Source organism: Durio zibethinus, chromosome 15, assembly GCF_047325235.1.
Source record: "Durio zibethinus cultivar Kanyao isolate XHJ-2024 chromosome 15, ASM4732523v1, whole genome shotgun sequence".
Taxonomy (NCBI): domain Eukaryota; kingdom Viridiplantae; phylum Streptophyta; class Magnoliopsida; order Malvales; family Malvaceae; genus Durio; species Durio zibethinus.
This window is the reverse complement of record NC_143176.1, coordinates 6,242,370-6,258,445: the sequence shown is the minus strand read 5'-3', so window position 1 is coordinate 6,258,445 and position 16,076 is coordinate 6,242,370. Positions and strand designations below refer to the sequence as shown.

Genomic DNA, 16,076 nt, shown 5'->3' with positions numbered 1-16,076 from the left:
CAATACATTGTGATGTGAGTTTTGGGGCACTTTGTACCGTCATATTTTTTAAATTTTGGTACTTTGAACTTATGAAGAATAACCACATCAGGGACTAGGCAGGGTCCAGTAGCATTAATTGACCCATAAAAACTAAATCCTTTCACAACCTGTAGCCTTTACTCTAGCATACTAATCTTAAAGCTTTCCTGAGTTTTCACCCTTATCTTTTCTTTCTCATTCTCTTCTAGATCAAGAATTGGTTCTATTATCTTTTCAGTAAAGACAGGATTTACATAGCTATTATAATGCCCTGGGTTGGAAGCTGACGGTATTCCAGGATATGTTGGATATGTGAAGTGTTGCGGTGGGACCTCTTGAGCAGACTGGGCTCTAGGTGGGCCAAAACTTGGAGAATATAAAGGGTCAACCACTTCTTGCAGCGGGGAACTTGTTGGCTTGTATTTTCTTCAACTCTCTTTCCTTTATTTAGGTTATTAAGAGCATCCAGAATCTTGCTCAACTCACTTTCAATCTTCTCCTGTGCCTTTTCTATCTTTTCAAATCTATAAGAATTGTTTTGCTCCATTTACCTTGCTTTAGATCTTGTGTTGTATCGATGGGTAGGGTTCTCGCTAGATGGAGCTATCCTTGAACCTTGAGTACCATATCTTAGAATTAGTAAATTTGTATGACTATCACATGGTTACTTTGTTAAGTGTAATGAATGAAAAATGCATGTATGCAATGAACATTTGCTTTAAAAACGGTATTCAACTAAAAGATTTCATTTATTCCAAAAAAAAAACTTTTATCTACATTTAGTTTATCATCCTAGAATTGTAGCCATAAAATTGTTTGATCTGTTCATACTAGGCCTTGGCTTCTTTGATGAGGTTCAACAGATGCTATTCATGTTCTCCTACTGGGGTTACCATTTGTCTCAATGCCTCTGTCTTTTCCACCATCTCTCTTACCTTGCATACCCTTTTACAGATTTGGGTCGTTAGGTGCTCAATGTATTTTTACCTTCCTAAGTTCTCTCTTTTACCACACCAGACTTGGTATGATAATTCTCTATGTTCTCTAACTAATGCAGCGATGTGGTCTCCTTATTCATCCAACTTTTGACTTAACCTGCTCAAATAACTGTTTAGCATGTTAATTTCTGCCTGTGCTTTGATACTTTCTTTTTCCAATTCAGCATACTCTTGCTTCAATCTTGTATTTTCCTCAATTAGTTCGACAATGGTTATCTTTTTGGCCCTTTCTCTCACACATACCCTTTTATGCTCTTGGTGTAACTTTGCTAGATCTTCAATAGCTGTGTCACGTTCTCTAGCAATCTTGTGAACTTTAACTTCATGACTTTCGGCTCTACCTTTCCACTGGGCTTTTTCTTCTTGAAGCTTCTAGATTTTTTGCTTTAACTTACCCTTTTCAGACTCAAATTCTTTTGTTGCCAGCTCTAATTCTGATGGTGTCTCTTCGAGTCTTTCTTCTGTTGGTGGCTGAGAGATTTCATAAGTGAATATCATTTCTTCTCTTAGTTTTATTCTTCAAACCAAGTACCTTGGGGTAACTTTATCAGTAAATGGTCCAGGACTCACTCTTCGAGGATCTTTTCATGCTTTAATCATCTCATTCATCCTTTGAAATGCTTTAGGCTCACTGTAAGAAAAATCTAACTGATGAAGCCCATAAGTCATAAGAATGAACTGTTCTCCCTCAAATTACCTTTTCACTAGGAGTGGTGTATAATTTGTCACTCCCCATAAACCCAAAAGTGGGACCATTGTACTATCCTCACATTGATACAACATAGGCACACAATTCATCCATGGGGCCAACCATCTCACCTTGGTGCTTTTTAACTTTTGTAGGAAAGTTATCCATTCTTATTTAGACTTTCGCTTTGACCACCCACTTTCACAGAATTCCTTGATCGAAACATGATTACGGATATAAAGCTTCGAGAAAGCATCATTTCCCTGTTCAAAATGGCTTTTCATCCATAAATACAATAACTGTATGCAACCTATGAAGCGTCCTCCATTCCAATGACAATAACTCAAAGATCTGATAGTCTCTGCTAATATTACCGTTGAAAGATTACAGCCATTGATCACACTCTCGAAAAAGTCAACCACCGCTATCTCAATATATCTTAAAACCTTTGGAAAGATCACCAGTCCATATACGACCAAGGCAAATACATCTAACCCCCGTTCTTCATCGACATGTTGCATCAGAAACTCATGAAAGAACTTTCAAGGTAGGCAAACCTGTTCTTGTTTTTTCTTTGTATGAGAATCCATAATTTTCTTGTCTATCCCCATGAGTTGAGCCAGACTTTTACGAAATCTTGACTTATGTTTTTTGACATATATCTTGTCAGGAGCCTTGAGGTGCAGACCCAACAAGATCGAATATTCTTCGATGGTGGGAGTCATATCAGCTTCATTAAAGATGAAACACTTGTATGCAGGATCCCAGAATTATGCTGCAGCTCTGATTAGTTGATCATCAATAACTACTGCTAGAAGGTGTGCTATATGCCCGTATCTTCGACAAAATTGCTCTTGTCTTGACGGACTCATCTTCTTCCAAATATTAACCAAATCCTCTAGATTGTTCTGTTTGAGGAGGATAGATGTTTCTTGAGACAAAGTAGAATCATACCCGATTGGCAAGCAATCTCTCATCTTCAGTTGAATCTTTTCTGACTGGGCCCTTACTTCATTGGGTGTCCCACAAGGTGCTAATACGGATGAAGAAAAAACTAAGCGTTCATTGGCATCCATGAAAAAAATTTGTTGAAGACTGTTTTTCAAGCAAATGTTCTTTATGCAACTTTATGATATGCATATGAACCAATGCAAAAGAATAAGAAAAGGGTTAGTATACCCATAAAAAGAATAAATAACTAAGTAAATTTAAACATCACACAGAGTAAAAGGGATGAATCCTATGTTTTTGGTCAATTCTAAAAGGGAAGAGTGATGGTTCTATCTATAGGTTAGGCGCTCTTAAGGTTCACTATATTCGATTTTACGGTCAAAGTCTAAAGGTCCTCAAATTGCTCCTTACATCCTTGTCCATCATAGACTAGTAAGGCACTCTAATCCTCACCCATTACAGGCTACAAGCGAAAAAGGTTCAATTTGAGTGAGAGTATTTTGCTAGCCACTGTGGAGGCATTAGACCTCACGAAAGCAATAGGTACTTTACTCCCTCCTAGAGGGACGGAGCTCGGGTGTAGAGCTCATGTTATGTACATGCATATGAATGACATAATTAATAAGGTAAATAAACATGAATGAATAATAACACATATATACAAAAAGGTTCAATTTTATTAGGCTTTTGGATAACACAAATTATTTGCTGGCCTGACTCTCAAAGTCTCCAGTAAAGTCGTCAAGCTGTCATAACGTCTAGATCCAGGGATTTATCGCTAGACATTGACTTTTAGGAGTAACCACCAATCTTTTTTTATCTAGGTGCGATTGGCCACCTAAGGAATCTGTCCTTTCAAGGAACATCTAAGTTTAAGGGTCTCTAAAAGAATAGGTTTAGGTCTACTAACCAGAACAGGGTTCGGGAGTTCGGTTACGTGTGAGGAAGGTTATAGCACCCTCACAACGCCCATCAAAAGATGGTACCAGCTTAAATTTGTGTTATCCAATGAGCCTTAAAATTTTACCAAATACTTAATTATTGGAAATTATTCTCAATTGACTCTAATACTTTTAGCAAAAAATTGAGAAAATTTCCTCACCTCAAGAGTATGCAAGAAAACTACTGTTTCACTTGCAGAGGCTCTATCGTCGGATTATTTAACATTAAAAAAATAAAAAGGAAGAAAACAATGATTGTTTTTGTGTAGGAAAAGTTGAAAAATTGATACTTTCAACTTTTCCTCAAAATATTTTTTTGAAATTTTAATCTCGAGAAAAATTCATACTTTCAACTTTTCCTCAAAAAAAAATCTTTTTTTTTAATTTATTTTTAGGAAAAATTGATACTTTCAACTTTTTTCAAAAAATATTTTTTGAAAGCTTTGATTTTCGAGAAAAATTGATACTTTCAACTTTTTCCCAAAAATATTTTTTGGAAAACTTTAGTTTCGAGGAAAATTGATACTTTTAACTTTTCCTAAAAAAAACCTTTTTTGAAAATTTATTTTTAAGAAAAATTGATACTTTCAACTTTTTCCCAAAAATACTTTTTGGAAAACTTTAGTTTCGAGGAAAATTGATACTTTTAACTTTTCCTCAAAAAAATATTTTTTGAAAATTTATTTTTAAGAAAAATTGATACTTTCAACTTTTCCCAAAAAAAAAACTTTTTTTTGAAAATTTATTTTTAAGAAAAATTGATACTTTCAACTTTTCTCAAAAATATTTTTTTTTTGGATTTTATTTAAAGAAAATAAAATAATAAAACAAAATAAAAGTGAAAATAAATAAAAAAAAATAAAAAAATAAAAAAAGTAAAACAAAAATAAAAATAAAATAAAGATAAAAGAATATTAAATAAACCTAATCTAATAATAAAACAAACAAACAAATATATTAATTAATTAATTAATTAAAAAAAAATTGGAGCGGCTCGAAAAACGGCTCGGTTCGGCTCAGCTTAAGGAAGAGAAACGGCTCAGGACGTCGGCTCGACTCGACTAACGGCTCGGGCAGGCGAAACACGCACGGGTCGAAAAGCAGGTCGACGTTCGGGTCGAGTTGGATCTTGACAAAACGCGCGGATCCTCTAGGTTATTTAATGCCAAAACGGTGTCGTTTTGAGAGGGTATATAAGGCTGTTTCTTTCATTTTTTTGGCAGAAACCTTCTCCCCTCTCTCTCTCTTCTTTTCTTTTCTCTCTCTTCTCTCTAAAACGCCCGATGAACTCCGGTTGAATATTCACTGGATTTTGAAATTTTTTGTCGAAATCTGAGTTTTTCGTCAAAAGTTGGCTGAAAAGTTGGTCGGTTTCTGCGAATCTTCACCGAAAATTGGGCAGCTGACCGAAAACTTCAAACTTGACCGGAATTGTCACCGAAAAATTTAACTTTCGTCGAAAGTTCACCAAAGTCTGGAAATTTTCCAAAAATTTCCAGAAAAAATTTTGCCAAAAATCTCCAAAATTTTTTTTTCGATTCCTAAAGCTATTCTAACGCCTCTAAACCCTTTCTAGCTTTCAAAAATCTTCTGTTTGCTTTTTTTTCCCCTTAGCCAGTAGCTTCTTTCTTCACTGTTTTTTTCTGTGTGTTCTGTGTTCTGTTCCTATTTATAGGGATTGATCAGAAAAGTTTCTGATCAATCCCTATTCCTTTTTGGATGGGGATTCAATCTTTGAATCCAATCTGGATTCTACTTAAATCCTCATTCTCGGTAGGATTCTTCAATAGAATTTAATCTCAGCCTAAAAAAAAAATCAGATAAAAAAATTAATAGATAATTAGAAAAAAAATAATAGGATAAATCAACAATATTACAAGATAAATAAAAAAGATAATAACAGATAAATGAATATATAACTAGATAAATAAAAATACATATAAAATAAAATGAAAAAGAGAAAAAAAATAATAAAAATATATAAATAAATAGTAATAATAAATAAATAAATAATAAATACATAGGATACAAAGAAAAATATATACATAAAATATAAAATAAAAATAATAAAAATATAAAACAAAATTTGGTTTACCCATTTGAATCAGGTCCAATTGATCTGAGTCTGAACCAAATTGGATGTCTACAATAGCCCGAAACTATAAACTCACAACTCCTTGTGGTTTGTTAGGATTCTAAAAAGAAAGTTAATTTTGTCATTTTTTTTTACTTTAATAATAAAATTATTCAATCTATTTTACTTTTAAAAATCAACGTAATTACATGATAAATGAAAATTTATTCTAAAATTGAAATGAGCATTCATAACCATAGATAAAAATGCAATCTCAACTACATGATTGGACATATAGTAAATTACATATAATAAAAAAAATAATTTTAAAAGAATAAACGTAACAAATAATTACAATTTTAAGATTTTGAATATTTTATTTTCAAAAGCTTTATGTTTTTTTATATATGACACATAGTAAATCAATTAAAATAACAATAAAATAAATTATATATTTTTATATTAACGATATTTTTTAATTTGAAAACATAATAATTAAAATAATATTATAAATATAATATTTATGATACTTTTACTTATATTTATTATGTCAAAAAATGTACTATTTGATAAATAAAAAATTATATATATTAACAATTATGTTTTTTATTATAGAAATATAATAATTGATATAGGATAGTTTTTTTATTTTTATAAGTACTATATTTTTACATATAAAATATAATTGATTTTTTAAAAAATAAAAAAATAAAATAATAGTTTTTAAATATCGTTAGTATAAAAATATAACAATAAATAAAATATTTATAATAAGATATTAAAAAATGTTTTAACTATATTTTTATCAAAAAATATAATTTTTAATATTAAAATTACGTTTTTTATGTAAAAAAAAAAATGTGTTTGGTTCAAGTAATGCAACACTTTCGATATCCTAATAAATGAACAAAATGACCCAGTGTCCTCAAAAAGTCACCTTTTCTGTTTCTTCATTTATTACCTCTGTGGCCAAAATTATGTGGATGTGACAACTTCATTCTTGCTTTTCTGCTTTACTTTTGTCAAACAAGTCAACAGAAAACGAAAATTTATATTTTTGTTCACTACAATACTATATATCAAAATGTTAGACTATTTTTTCCTTCTAATTTTGCTGCCTTCTCTCTCCTTGGAATTTAAAATTCTGATGAGTTTGTTCGTTGCTGTAGACTTTATTAATTTGTAAATACAATAGTAGTAATTAATTAAGTTTTACTTTATGACATTGGATTAAACTATATATTGATAAATACAAATGTAAAATTAGTGTAAATAATATTAGTAAAAATTTCATGTGTTCACACATTATACTGTTAATTTGAGTAATAAGATGTATTATGAATTCTTATAATTTATAATCATATTAAAATCATTATTTCTTATACTATTAATCTAAGTAATAAGATATATTATGAATTTTTATAATTTATAATTGTACTAAAATCTATATTTCTTAAAAAATTTATTTTTGAAAAGTTGAATCCAAGAAACTTCAACCATGCCAATCATATTGTAGTTGAATTCATTATAAAATATTATTGGATTAAAATTCTTTAAAATTGATTTATATTAATTATATTTAAGTGGTTTTGCTCTATCAAGGTTTAAGCTAAATATTATTTGTGAATCTTTTAATCAAAATATGTCGTATACATAAAAACAAAAATATACAGACATAAAAGAAATAGGTTCTTAAGTTTTAATATAATTCTATCTTAAAATTTATTCAAAAAAAAAAAATTGCTACCCCTTACATAAAAATTGATGTTGTGAATTACATTGATAAATTTGTAATTCTAATGTTTAAAACGATATGTTACTAAATAATTAGTTAGAAAACTTAGATAAATTTTTTTTATTTTTATTTAAAAATGTATGAGATTCAACTTTATTAAATCAAATAAAAAATTTTAAAGCAAAAAAAATAAATAGTACAAAGAGCATTTATCATTATTTGTAAATAAAAAATCAAATAAAATTATTGAATTTGATTATCCAATTAAAAAATAAAATAAATATAAAACAAGTTTTATATAATTCTTCTTATAACTTTATGAATTATTAGATGATAAATTTAAAATATATAAAATTTTAATTAAAACTTCTTTAATATTTTAACTTTATATAAAAATTCAAGTAAACTTGTTTCACGAAATAAAATTTATATTTTATTTCGCTCCAATTCTATATATAAAAAATGTTATACTATTTTTTCGTTTTAATTTTGCTGCCTTCTCTCTCCCTGGCATTTAAAATTCAGACGAGTTTGTTCAACTTGTTGCTATAAACTTTATTAATTTGTAGAAAAAAAAATTAATTAATTACTTAATTTTTAGTTTATGACGTTGGATTTATCTCTTTATTATGTCATCATGCAAAATAAATTTTTGTATTTTATTTATTAAACATTGTGTTTTTTTCATAAAAATATAGTGTTTGTTATAAATACTATATTTATATAATAAAAACGAAATAATAGGGTCAATAATTTTTTATATTTTTAAAAAATTATGTTTATAATTAAAAAAAATATCGTTTTAAATTTTATTATATATATTTTTATAATATATATTCTTATTTTAAACATAATAAAAATCAAAATCTTTCTTATTTTTGTTGTTTAATGGTTGTTGCAAGTTTAATTTTAATAACATCAATAGGTAATAGAAATATTTGTCACGTATTATTCACATATAATGAAAAATATTATAGTAAAAATTTTTATTACATAATCTAAAATTTCACGAACTAAACATTAAAATTTAACATTCTCATAACAAAAAAAAATTCATCCTTTATCAAGAATTCATATTTTTTTAAAAATTACTTTTTTTCTCAAAATTTAAAATTTTACGAACCAATCATCCCTAAAATATAAGTAATGAACATAACAAGTATTCAATTCTAACAAGGAGCTACAGGGGTAAGCGGCTTTACTTGATTACTTGGACAACAAAGCGATGACAAGTTATCAATTTGCTAGACCTAGTAGGATTTATAGTGAGGCGATGACCATTGGATTGAGAGTAATCTAAAGGCTAAAGAATAATCTTATGGTCAGCTTTAAAATTTACTATTCCATTTTTATGTGTTTCTCGTTATTGATATCGGGTATAAATAATACATCAATTTTTCAAATTACTCGAATTTAATTCAGATGAAATTTGAATTCAATTTGTTCATTATCAATTTAAATTAGATTTATTGAGTAAATTAAGTTTGAGTATCTTAAATTCAAGTAAGTCATAAGTCTAATTAAATTTTTATATTTTAGTATATTTTTTATTTTTAATTAAAAAATTATTATTTTGTTATTATACACGTCAATTCAAACTCAATTCGAATGTATAATCGAGTTTCAAATTAAGTATAAAAATCGGGTTCATTTTTTATTAAGCAGGCTAAATAAAACGAGTTCGAGTAACTTAAATTTTATTTTGAGTTAAACTTTAATTTAAAAATTAAAATTTAATCAAATTCAAACAAAATTTTGAATTGCACTCGAATTCAAATTTCTCTCTATATCAGTTAAGTTTAACTCGATTACACCTTGAATCAAATCTAAAAACAAATCCAAATAAGGTATAAAAAAATAACAAACTTTAAAAACAAGCCCAAAGAAACTTGAGAAAGAAAAACAAGCCCAGCTCAAAAACAAGTAAACAACAAACCCAAACAGGTCGAGAAAAAAACCGGAAAGATTACAAGATAAAGATTTGTTTTTTTTTTTTTATTCTATCATTGCTTACTTAAATGAGACAAATGGCAAGAATCACTGCTTCTTAGAACCTATGGTAGTTAGGATGCGTAGGTGTCGAGACGATGACTGGAAAACCACCATGGGATTCTATCAAAAACCTGAAAGATCTGGCGGTGCCATTGCATTGACAAGGGATTTCTTGTCAAGGCAGGGAAAGATTTCTTGATGGGGATCCCTGTGAACACTGGACTGCTTACAAGCTACTCTGTTGTCGTTTCGTCTTTCCTGACCAGACATGATCGGCACCGCAAAGAAGTTTTCTTCAAGATGCTTTAACAACCAGCTGTTTTATAGCTGCAGATGTGCATCCTCTTAAACATTTCTTTTTCTTTTTTTGTTTGCATTCCTGTAAAATTCAGAAATTATTTGTAGAAATTCTCACTCAACTTTAGTGAAGAGGAAATATTTCAGAATCATTATTGGTTTTATCTGCAAATTTGAGTTTGAACTTTAATTTTCAATTGCTTAATAATAATTTTGGTGGAACTTATGGAATTTGCATAGATAATTTTTCATATTATGTAGTAAATTGTTTTATTATATCTTAAAAAGACATAATTTCTTTTGTTTTTAAACTGAAAGAGGAAACAGAATATGATTTGAAAAATGATACCTCTTTCCCTGGATTGGCAATTGAACTCTTTAAGGGACCTATTACGCATCTGCCATTTTATTTGCCTTATAGATTCTTTCTTTCCAATGGAAACTATGATGAACTGGTGTAGTTCATTTGAAGGCGGTATGTCATCTTCTTCCTGTTTTATACAGTCTACTATAACCTGATTCTTTTAATTTGAATCATAACCATTCCAATGAAACTGCTAACACTGAAAACATTACTTATGAAAATAATAACCATTCCAAGACCTTCCTGAAGATCTTGCTAATGGCCTTAGAAACAGTGAGATAGCAGCTTTCTTCAAGTGCCTACACCCATGTTATTTCTAGAAAAATATTGCAAGGGCTTTGCCATTGCTGGGCCAACTTTCTAAAAGTGGGAGGCTATGGCCTTAGAAACAATGGCTTACATCTGAGAACTGTGTTGAAATGGATTTGGACGGTGGTGAAATATTTGCAACATGAACCCTGTCGGCAATTTCTCTCATAACATATGCAAGCCATTGCAAATCAGGAAACAATTCAATGCTTGTCCATAAGAATGATTATTGGACATTACTGTTGGCATCTGTAATTAAAAGATTGGTTGAAACCAGAATTAAGCTCTTCTCAGAAAGAGCAAGAAACCCAAAAATTAAGTCTTCATAATACATTTTCCTAAGCTCAAAAGTTTGAATATTAACAACTTGGTCTAGAGGAAGCGAAACTGAAATAGTGAAATTGGAATTTGCATACATTTTAATCAACAGAAGTTAGTAACATAGGGAATTGGTATAGTTACATTCCAGAAAAAGTGAAAATCAGTGTCCAATGTAGGATTTGTTTGCATCCCAGACTCAAGGCACCATTGGAGCTTCATTAACAGGAAACTCATGAGAGTGATGATCCCAATCTGTTTGTACATGGTGCCACAGCTTATTTTGTATATCTAAGAATTAAGCAGTCTAATTTTGTTACTGAGGTTTTACTACCTATCTCCCATATTCGATCATTTGTAAATGAGGGAGTGGGTTTCCTTGGTTAGGTTTGTTTGATAATCCATTTGTAGGCCTATTGCAAGATTTTTATGTTGTTTACAATAGGCGCTTTAACAAAAAAAATTTTAAATTTTCACCATTCATCAACTACTAAATGAATTTCATTTAGGACTTTTATTTTTAATTATTTTACATAATATTGATTTTTATGATCAATCTATTGATTTTCATTTTATTTATATATTGTAAAATCATTTACATGAAAGTTAAAAATATTAAATTCTACGTATATATAAGTAATTATCATTTTAATATCTTTTTGACAAAGAATCTAAAAGATTAGTTTTCAACGAAATATACAATTTTGATTGATAAAAAGATTACCATGAGTTTTATAGGCACCCATATGTGTCCAGAGCCTACTAGTATCTATTATGGTTTATCATCATCATTATCATCATCATCATCACCATTATTATTATTATTATTATTATTATTATTATTATTATTATTATTTTCTTTTCTTTCCTTTCATTTTCTAATCTATGATGGAAATAAGGAAATTGAATATGGAATCAATCTAATCAAAGGGATTTAATCAGCATGATCAAGGGTTTTAATTCAAAACCGTATTAAAGGACCTTTAATTCAATTAAGACAGATCAACAAAGACCTAGGCCTAAATTATAATTGAACAAAATCCAATCTCAGGATTCAAGCCTGGGTTGGTTTTGTCCGATTCCTAAAATTGCTACCTAAAACAGTTTATAAATTGGACACAATATTCTAAAGAATGATTCATGAGTTGATTTTTGGGGAAAAAAAAAGACTTTGTGTTTAAAATTCTGGAAAAAGTTTCTAGGTTGTACATTTCTAAGATTTTAGTTTTAGAGTTTTTGGATATGAGGTTCTAGTAATTGAGAAGGGTTTGGATTTCTGGTTTTTTTGTTCTGGAGTGTTAGGATTGAGATTTTGGATTTCTAGGTTAATAATTGAATTTCTAAAAAATTTTTGAAGAATCTGAAAAAAATTGAAAAATCTTGGTTTGGGATGAATTTTAAATTTTTTTGATTGAATTTTCTAGCGGAGTTTGAATTTTTTGGTCATATTCTTGTGACTTTTTCCTAAAACCGATGAATTGCCCAGTTTTCAGTGGGTTGTTCTTGGTTTTTTTCAAAAGAAGGCAAAGAAATTTTTTACTAGAGAGAGAGGACCAGGAGCTTCTAAAGAAAAGGCTGAGTAGTTGGCCTTTATACAAGTGCCAAACAACTTCGTTTTAGCCAACCTAAGATCTATGCATCAACCCATTGACCCATACACAATCTCCATTTTCGACTCGACCCAATCGTAGGTTTTATTTTTTTTATTTTTTTTTTATTTTTTGATTTTGATTTTTACTATTTTGGTTTTTAGTTTTTTTTTATTTTACTTTACTGATTTTTCTAATTTTGAGAAAGTTATTATTCATTAAATATTTTGAAAAATTCCATTTTATTATTCTATCTTTGGAAAACAACAAAAAAATAAAATAAAATCTTTTGAAAATAAATTCATAATTCATACCAAATTATTGGAGGATTTTTCATGAATTTAAATTTTATGGAATCGACCAAACTATTGGAGAATTTCATAATGCAATTTTCAAAAGAAAAATATTTTTTAATAAAGTTTTGAATCTTATCCTACCAAACTATTGGAGGATTGCATCTTAAGTTAAATCTTACCAAACTATTGGAAGATTTAATGAGTTTTCTCAAAAATAAAATTTTATAAAAATTTTATAATAAAATCTCACTAAACTATTGTTAGATGTGCATCAAAGTAAATCTCACCAAACTATTTGAAGATTTTATTAAATATTTTTTTAACCAAAATTTTAATAAATTCAAGTTGAAACACTAGTCTCCATGAATACTTATGAGGTTAGAGAATTATCTTAAATTGCTACTAAACTATTAGAGTAATTTTAGAATTAATTTTCAATATTAAATGTTTTGATAAATTATAAACAGATTTAAGGTTTGCATCAGAGTCTTAAAAAGGGGCATGCAGCCCAAGGGAGGGACCCCGACAACGACTAATCGTGCAATTCCAAGCCTATGCATCGTTTGCAATAATCAGACAACATGGAAAATTAAACGTAAAACCAACAGAAGGTAGCTAGGAAAATAATTATTGAGATTTGTAAAAACTTGTTACTTAATATTTCATGCTCCTGATGTAAAAGAGTAATAAAACTTAGTATTTCACTTTCGATTCTAGTTAAATAGAATTTTTTTTATTTTTTATTTTTATAAAAGAGATTGCAACATGAGTTATCTAGGTAATAGATATTGAAATTTGAATCACACAAATCTTTAATGTTATCTTTTAAAGATAATCACATGAATTAACTAAATTAAATTCCGGATTAATAGAATTTTCCTTTTTCTAGGCTCATTCCTTGTCTTGGGTCATCAATTACAAAATCATTCATTATCCTAAAAGCAATAATTTAGGGCTACAAGCAAAAAATTGTTTGAATAAAGGTATGGCTCAAATGTGATTGATCATTTAAACCTATATATATAAAGAACATCTATAACTTATAGAAGACTACACTATAAAAGTGAAGCATAACATCAAACTTTTAGTCATAATAGACAGCAAATTCTGCGCTGACCGCTTTTCTTCTTTGCACAAAATTTCATATAATACCAGCCTGGCACTTATACATGTTGCCTCAAGCGTTGAAATTGAACTTACCACTTCAAGTAGAGAAGCCCCCTCTCTAAGTCCCACTTTCTGTCCTGGATCTTTAGCAAATGGTGGTGCTGCTGGATCAAGATTTTTCCTCTCTTTAGTAACAAGACCCTTAACTAGTAATAAACAACAGAAAATTAACTATTTATCCACCATGTGGAGGATGAAATTAAAATTACCAGATGGTCAATTGACATATAGTTAAAATCAGAGTGTTTAGATTCCCAGAGTCAAAACATAATCATTTTCTAATAAAAAATAAGAAATTAAAAAAAAAAAACTTCGATCATTTTTCTAGTAAACCTTTTTCCACATGTTCTGTTCGTGCAAGCCTCATCTTTATAACACAAAAGAATGGGCATGTCACGTATCTAAAAGAACAGAAAACGCTTTGCACAAATAGGATGAAGAGTACTAGAGTAGTGGACGTATAAAACCATACATCTTTATCAAATAGGAAAAAGTTGTGCAGCTAGTTCGGCTTTTCCTGTCATCCTCGCAAAAGCTTGCACAGCCATGCTAAGAACACCAAGCCCTGCACTGGAAGACAGACAGAAAGGTGGACATGAGAAATAAAGCCAAGAGGGAATGGGCACAGAGAAATAGCTGAAAAATTTTGGCGAAAGGCTGAAAGCCAAAGCCTTATCTATAAGTTAGTCAAGTACCTTCCAGCTCACACCACAACTATCTTTTGGTTTGGAAATTCAGCCAATGATCAACCTTGTGCTCTTACAGTTTCTAACAATCCAGCAAGTGTAACTCCAGAAGTTCCCTAAGAGACATTAAGCACAACTTTATAATAATGGTGGCATTCATAGTGATTTCAGAGCAATCCGCATTACACTAGACACTAATCCGAATGGTGTAACCATCAAATAAACAACATGATATAAACCAAGCATAACACAAAATTCTCACTTGTGAAAGAAATAAACCTGTACAATAGCCTTAGGCCAACCTGTGAAAACTGCTTCCATGAACTCATCAACAATTGATAGATATTCTTCCCCTTCTAACCTAGGTTGTCTTAATCCTAAATCTGTCAAGCCAAAAGAACATGTCAAAAAAATCCTAACAACCTGTCAAAAAAAAAAAAAGTCACAGCAACCATATCATATGGTTCACTCTGCAAAGGTAACAACTTCTTAAGAACAAAGTAATTGAGTACATATTTTACTCACAAAGCCGGTCTTCAAGTAGCCTTTGATTGCTAGTACCAACGTCTAGCATAACGGGGAGTATCTGTCAGAGACAGATATTGATTGAATAATTAAAGACAAGAGTCACCATAGCAAGAAAAAATTGAAATGTATAGAAACCAACTTTCAAAGCAAGATATAAATCAAATCGACAGCTCTAAAACAGCAGTGAACAACTTTGCAATTTTTCTTGGAAATTATTTGCTAAAGAGTTTTCAATAACAATAGAATAAGAATTTATATCCCTTCTCTTTGATTCACATAAAGCTCTAAAGGAGGCAGGTTCTGCAAATGAATGGAAGACAACCACATTGCAAAGTTGAACTATAATCAGTGCAACCACATTCCAAAGATTTGTTTGAGACAAGATTCATTTTGCTTTCTTTGTGCTTGTGCAAGATAGTAGCATTTACATAGTTTTTCCCCATATTCATTCCCAGACAACAACTTACCCATATGCCCTCACTGAAACTCTATAACAATATGTTATTAAAACTATACACTCTTTTACTTATTTTACACAAAACACGAAATGCATACACAAAAGCAACTAGCTCATGCTCATGCAAAATAGCCTATTTGGATCAAGATTCTTTATGAGAAATTCTCACTCAAATTGAAAATTAAATTGATTAGTTACAGTAAACAGTGCAAACTGCAACTATTTATCAACAATATTCAAGTCAAATTGTTTTGTATGCATTTTCCTACCTGTGCTTGGTATCTTGAGAAGCAAGTATGGCTCAGTCTTCACAAGGTCTTCAACAGAGCTTCTATACTTGGCTATCAGATCCCTAAAATTGGAAGAAAAAAATGCACACATTCATCAACTAGAAACATTCAATTGCAAAAAACACAAATTAGGACCAACTACTTACCTCCTTTGATTTAGAAATTGCTCACTTTCCTCCAGCTTTCGCTTTTGTCCTTCAACAGTCTACATCCAACATCCACTAATTCCCAAGTTATAGAAAGAAATACTAATACTAACATATTAGCACATTTTAAGAACCTATCATCACAAAATCAAATGTCAACAGAACTGATGAATGAATCATTTGGACCAAGGGAAAATGATCAGCAAATGAGAAGCAAAAACAAGTCATA

The 16,076-nt window shown here is 29.7% G+C and overlaps 1 long non-coding RNA gene across 1 annotated transcript in view; it reads right to left on the bottom strand.

The window, feature by feature from the left end:
• Nucleotides 1–16,076, bottom strand: part of LOC111301715 (uncharacterized) — a 101,913-nt gene that overhangs the window by 67,944 nt on the left and 17,893 nt on the right. The window contains exons 3-9 of the long non-coding RNA XR_016328129.1: nt 15,848–15,981; nt 15,681–15,763; nt 14,952–15,012; nt 14,729–14,849; nt 14,436–14,542; nt 14,213–14,310; nt 13,774–13,844 (exon numbers count right to left, since the gene is read on the bottom strand). This is a non-coding gene — a long non-coding RNA (uncharacterized LOC111301715). The remainder of the gene's footprint in view (nt 1–13,773; nt 13,845–14,212; nt 14,311–14,435; nt 14,543–14,728; nt 14,850–14,951; nt 15,013–15,680; nt 15,764–15,847; nt 15,982–16,076) is intronic.